Source organism: Carlito syrichta, unplaced genomic scaffold (assembly GCF_000164805.1).
Source record: "Carlito syrichta isolate Samal-C Ts95f unplaced genomic scaffold, Tarsius_syrichta-2.0.1 Scaffold314798, whole genome shotgun sequence".
NCBI lineage: Eukaryota > Metazoa > Chordata > Mammalia > Primates > Tarsiidae > Carlito > Carlito syrichta.
In genome coordinates this window covers 139,092-145,939 of record NW_007258894.1, presented here as the reverse complement: position 1 = coordinate 145,939, position 6,848 = coordinate 139,092, and positions in this window count along the sequence as shown.

Below are 6,848 nucleotides of genomic sequence, written 5' to 3'. Positions count from 1 at the left end.
CAGCAGGTTGAGGCTGTGGTGGCCGGGAGCAGCCACTGCACTCCAGTCTGGGCAACAGAGTGAGACTCCAACTCAAAAAAATAAATAAATAAGAATGAACAGTATGGCTAAACTCTCTCTTGCAAATCCCTACCCACATGGAATGTTAAATGAGAAAGTAGAGGAGCTAGGGGTTGTCTACTTTAATACCTATATTACAAAAAGGGACCAGAGAGGCTGAATGCTCTACCCAAGGTCACACAGCAAGACAAAGAGCCAGAGACCCCAGCTTTTCTGATTCTCAGCCAGGGCTCTTACCACGGCACACCTCTTCCTGGGCGTTAGCATCACATCTATGGGGGTACAGAGAGCCCAATCCACTTGGCTACCTTCACAGCACCCTAATTGACAGCCCAGGAGTGACAGTCACCGTTTGTCACAAAGTAAAAATATCCCAGGATGCTGGAGAAGGGAAGTACTTTCTGTGCTGACAGCACGCTGGTCCAGGAGCACCAGATCCCTAAATTGGGAAGTCCTTGTGTTCACCTTGTCAACAGGCAGCAGTCAGAGCTCTCTTTCACTGTAATTGGGTTAGTCTTGTGGTTTTGCCCTCCCCCCAGTTGTCAAAAGAGATTATACAGAAACGTACTGCTGCATCAACCACAGTTCAGGTGCAAGCTGAGGCTGGAGTGGGAGGGAATTTTCAAATATATCCGTTAATCACCCTAAATACCTGCTTGCCACCATCGGCACAGCTTTCTCTCCACTGCAGTCACATTTGCTCCAGCCAGAGCTCACAGGTCGCCCTGTGAGCTGCAGCACCCTCAGCAGCGGCCTGGGTGCAAACACAGGGAAGACCCCAGGGGCCTGCAAGCGTCTGTACTCACCTTGTTTATATCCCCATGCCTGAAGGGTCGTGACCATTAAATAGCAAATATTAAAATACCGTGACAGGTCAAGAAGGAGACTACAGAAGAAAGGAAAAAGCTTTCTTTCTTTCTTTTTTGAGTTGGAGTCTCATTCTGTTGACCAGGCTGGAGTGCAAGTGGCACATTTACAGCCATTATAGCCTCCACCTACTGGGCTCAAGCGATCCTTCCGCCTCAGCCTTCCAAGTAGCTGGAACTACAGGCACATGCCACCATACCTTGCTAATTTTTCTTGATTTATTGTAGAGACAAAGTCTTGCCAAGTTGCCCGAGCTTGTCTCGAACCCCTGGGCTCAGGCAATCCTCTTGCCTCTGCTTCCCAAGATGCTGGGATTGCAGGTGAGAGCCACCATGCCCAGTGAGAAAAAGCTTTCCTTTTGCTTTTTGAATAGAGGGTCCTGCGTTTTCATTTTGTCTTAGATCCCACAAACTATAAATCTGACCTGACCCCAGCTCAGCAGTTTCCAAGCTTTGGCAGGTGAGAAGGGAAACCTTCATTTCCTCAGAACCCCATAGGTGCCTATAAAAGTAGAGCTGCCCTAGTTGAGACTGATGTTGGCCCAGGGTGGGGGTCCAGGAAGCACAGACCAAGAGACTCCTGCATCAGCGCCTGAGGGGGGTCTGGGGACTCAGGTCTGTGAAGACCTCTGGCAGCCCACTCATGCTATTCTCAACTTTAGCAAGCAAAACAAAGGATCACCTAGAGAGAATGTTAGAAATACAAATTCTAAGATCCTTGTTCCAGAGATTCTTGTCAGGTTTGTCTGTGGTGGGGCCTGAGATCTCACACCTCTGACGCTCTCCAGGTGGTGTTGAGGCTGCAGTCTGTGGTCCATACTTTGAGGAACACTGGTAACCCCTTCATTTCACAGATGAGACAACAGAGACCTGGAATTGAGGTGCCTCACCCAGTGACACTCACTCACCCCTGGAAAGGCACCATGGATCCCAGATCTGGATACTCAGGCAGCACCACTGCATCATCCTGGCTCTCAGGTAGTTGGGATCATGCTCTGAAAGTTTCCATAAATGCTGGTTGAGAAAATGAGTATCCTAGCAACGGAATAATTTCCTCTTCACTTCTCCCTCTGACCTATGAGGTAAGGCAAGGAGCACTGGGGAACAGAAAGAGTACTCCTCATCTGCTTTGAGCCTCCGCTTCCTTAATAATAGCCATTATTGACCAGGCACAGTGACTTAACCTGTTATCCCCACACTTTGGGAGGCCAATGCGAGAAGATTGCCTCAGCCTGGGGGTTTGAGATCAGCCTGGGAAACTTGGTGAGACCTCATCTCTACAATAAATCACAAAAACTAGCCGGTCATGGTGTTGTACATCTGTAGTTCCAGCTACTTGGAAGGCCGAGGCGGAAGGATCACCTAAGCCTAGCAGGTCGAGACTGTGGTGGCCATGAGCATGCCACTGCCCTCCAGCCTGGGCAACAAGAGTAAGACTCCAACTAAAAAAAAAAATAGCCACTATTTATTAAGCACTTACCAGACATTTTACATGCACTAATCCTCTCCACAAGCCCATGGGACAGGTACTATTATTATCTTCATTTAACAGAGGAGGAAACCGAGACTCAGAGTGCAAGTAATTTGACTACAGTCACATGCCAGTGTGCAGAGGCAGGGTTTGAACAGGTGCACTCTGACTCCATAGCCCACCTCCTTTCCACTCTGAAGAAACTACATCATTGGAAGTCACTGATTAGGCTCCGGTTGCCTTCCTGGAGGCCTTCCCATGCCCCACACTCTAAGCCCTTCCAGTGTATGGTCCGGCCTCATCTTCAACTCTCTATGAAGATTCACCTCAGGTGTGCTGCAACTCTGCTCTCTGGCCCTCCCCAGGCAGCCTGCTGGGTCTGATCCTATCACCTGATCCTTAGACAGTGTTCCTCAAGCACAGCACTGGCCTCAATGAGAGGGGCTCCTGGCCCCGGCCCTGTGCTCTAGAGGGTCTTGATCCTATGGAGAGTCTGTGGAGGGTCAAGGACCTGAATCTTCTCTTCTAGAATGCTCTGGGGACCTTGGGCCGCAGAATTCCCTGCATAAATGGCTGTGAACTACCAGGACTTGCTTACCCATCCTCTCAAGGACAGCACTTAAGGGTAGCCCTAACCAGGATTGTGGACAGTGGAGAGTGGGCAGAACTGACAGGAGAGTGGGCAGAACTGACAGGAGAGTTGAGGTGTCTGTAGAGATAGACATGTGGCCCCTCTAGGTTCAAGATGAAGAGCAGGCAGAAAGAGAAGATGGACAGGCCACTGACTGGGGACTACTTTTCCAGCTGTGACATATTAGTTATCTCTGGTTACATAACCAATTGCCAGAAATTTACAGCTTAAAACAGCACATTATGTTTTTGTTTTTGTTTTGAGTTGGACTCTCACTCTGTCGCCCAGACTGGAGTGCAGTGGCCGCTCCCGGCCACCGCAGCCTCGACCAGCTGGGCTCCGGCGATCCTTCCGCCTCAGCCTTCCGAGTAGCTGGAATTACAGGCATGTACTACCACGCCCGGCTGATTTTTTGATTTATTGTAGAGATGAGGTCTTGCTGCCCAGGTGGGTCTCGAACCCGCGGGCTCAGGCAATTCACTCACCTCAGCCTCCCAAAGGCACGGGATTACAGGCTGAGCCACCGAGCCCAGCTCATCCTTTTCTTTTCTTTTTTTTTGAGTCGGAGTCTCACTCTGCCACCAGACTGGAGTGCAGTGGCCGCTCCCGGCCACCGCAGCCTCGACCTGCTGGGCTCCGGTGATCCTTCCGCCTCAGCCTTCCGAGTAGCCGGAATTACAGGCATGCGCTACCACGCCCGGATGATTTTTTTTTGATTTATTGTAGAGATGAGGTCTCGCTGCCCAGGCGGGTCTCGAACCCGCGGGCTCAGGCAATCCACTCACCTCAGCCTCCCAAAGGCGCGGGATTACAGGCTGAGCCACCGAGCCCGGCTAGCACATTATGTATTATCTCACAGTTTCTATGGGCTAGGAATCTGGGCAGGGCTTAGCAGAGGTCCTCCATTTCACGGTCTCTTACAAGGTATCCAGGGCTGTGGTCTCATTTGAAGGTTCTAATGGAAAAGGATCTGCACCCATACCCTCTTGGTTGATAGTAGAATTTCAGGGGAGTTTTTTGGGGTTTTTTTTAGCTGGAGTCTCACTCTGTCACCCAGACTGGAGCGTGCAGTGGCCGCTCCCTGCCACCGCAGCCTCGACCTGCTGGGCTCCGGATCCTTCCGCCTCAGCCTTCCATGTAGCTGGAACTACAGGCGTGCGCTACCATGCCCGGCTCATTTTGTTTTATTGTAGAGATAGGTCTCGCCAAGTCGCCCAGGCGGGTCTCGAACCCACGGGCTCAGGCAATCCACTCACCTCAGCCTCCCAAAGGCGCGGGATTAGGGCTGAGCCACCGACAGAATTTTAGTTTTTTACTGGTTGTTGCCTGGAGGGCATCGTTATTCAGTTGTAACATGGGCCTTGGCATCATGGCAACTTCCACAACTCTAGCAAGAGAGGAGTCTCTATCTTATTAAGCTCATCTTGGAAGTAATATCCTATTACCTTTGCCACATACTGTTAGTAATCTCAAAACTTTGGGAGGCTGAGGCAGGAGGATTTCTTGAGCCCAGGAGTTCGAGTCCTGCCTAGGCTACATAGCGAGAAGGTGACTCTACAAAAAATTTAAAAATTAGCCAGTCGTGGTGGTATATGCCTGGAGTCCCAGCTACTTGGGAGGCTGGTGCAGGAGGATCACTTGAGCCCAAGAGCTGGAGACTGGGGTGATCATGCCACTGTACTTCAGCCTGGACAACAGAGTGAAGCCCTGAGTCAAAAAAAAAAAAAAAAAAAAAAAAGCAGTCCATGGGTCCTGCCCACACTCAAGAGAAGGGGATTACAGAAGAATGAAAATGTCAGAGGCGGGGAATCACTGGGTGCCATCTTAGAAGTTGCTGCTAGCCGGGCGCAATGGCTCATGCCTATAACCCCAGCACTTTGGGAGGCCAAGGTGAGAGAATTGCGTGAGCCCAGGGGTTCGAGTCCAGCCTGGGCAACTTGGTGAGAGCTCATCTCTACAACAAATCAAAAAATTATCTGGGTGTGGTGGTGTCTGCCTATAGTTCCAGCTACTTGGAAGGCTGAGGCAAAAGGATCCCCTGAACCCAGCAGGCCGAGGCTGCAGTGGCCATGAGTGTGCCAATGCACTCCAGCCTGGGTGACAGAGTGAGACTCTGACTCAAAAAGAAAAAAAAAAAGGGAAAAAAAAGTTGCTGCCACAGCCATATCCAAGCACAGAACTTAAAGGAATCAGAGAGTTCTATATTCAAACCTGGTTTTCTCAAGTCATTGCAAAGTTATATTTACTAAGGGAGGAGAACAGATAATATCTTAGTCAACAGTTCTTTAGCTTGAGTTTTTAAATATTTAAATATGTGACAGCTTTTAAATATTTAAATATGTGATAGCGAGTCTCCACTGAAATTGTCATCCTGGCCCCATAAGTGTTTGGGACAGGCTTGCTTCTGTGCACGTGTCTTGGCCACCGCAATTATCAAAACTTCAAGGGTAAGGAAATGTTTGTTTCTTCCCCACAGTGTCCATCATATGGAAGACAATTAGAGTTTGCCTGGGCGTCCTCTGGCAGTTGCTGGCTCCAGTGGCAGCAAGCGCCCAAACCCTCTCCCATGAGACAACTGAGCTGATTTAGAAGCCTCAATGGTCAGGCTTCCTCCTGAGCAAGAAGAAAGGATCCCACGTGGCACAGGAAGGAAGTGAGAAGAGCAAAAGCAACCACAGCAGCAAAACAAAGCTGACTTCCTCCAATGGAGTGGATACTCTGCCTCTAGATAAAAACAGGATTTTTAGGTTTTTTTCTATTTATCTTTTATTATAAAATAATGAATATGGTTATTTGTTTTTGTTTTTGTTTTTGTTTTTGTTTTTTTTTTTGAGTTGGAGTCTCACTCTGTCGCCCAGACTGGAGTGCAGTGGCCGCTTCCCGCCACCGCAGCCTCGACCTGCTGGGCTCCGGCGATCCTTCAGCCTCAGCCTTCCAAGTAGCCGGAACTACAGGCATGCGCTACCATGCCCGGCTGATTTTTTGATTTGTTGTAGAGATGAGGTCTCGCTGCCCAGGCGGGTCTCGAACCTGCGGGCTCAGGCAATTCACTCACCTCAGCCTCCCAAAGGCGCGGGATTACAGGCTGAGCCATCGAGCCCAGCTTGCTTATATTTTTTAAAAGGAAAAAAGAAATAAAAAATACATAATTCTACAACTGAAAGTCCTTTATTTTTTGTGGTGTATGTATGTATGTTTTTAAATTTCCTTGCTTAGAAAATGTTTTCTATGTATAACTGTTTGTCTTTTTTAAATTTACGTGGTTGTGGGCTTCTAAAAAAATAGAAGAGATCATATTGTCTATTCAGTTATGTACCTATTTTTTCAAGACACAATGCTTTTTCTAGATTAAAAACATAGAATTTTTAAATGTATTTTAAAAATGGATAATAAGCTGGGCTTGGTGGCTCAGCCTGTAATCCCGTGCCTTTGGGAGGCTGAGGTGAGTGGATTGCCTGAGCCTGCGGGTTCGAGACCTGCCTGGGCAACTTGGCAAGACCTCATCTCTACAATAAATCAAAAATCAGCCAGGCGTGGTAGCGTGCGCCTGTAGTTCCAGCTACTTGGAAGGCTAAGGCGGAAGGATCGCCAGAGCCCAGCAGGTCGAGGCTGCGGTGGCCGGGAGCGGCCACTGCACTCCAGTCTGGGCGACACAGTGAGACTCCAACTCAAAAAAAATTAAAAAAAAAATTAAAAAATAAAAATGGATAATAGATTCACAAGGTCAAAAAAGTACTCCATGAAAACTCTCCCTCCTTATTCCCAGTTCACATCCCTAGCAGTAACCAATGTTGCTTCTATGTCCTACCAGAGATCATGT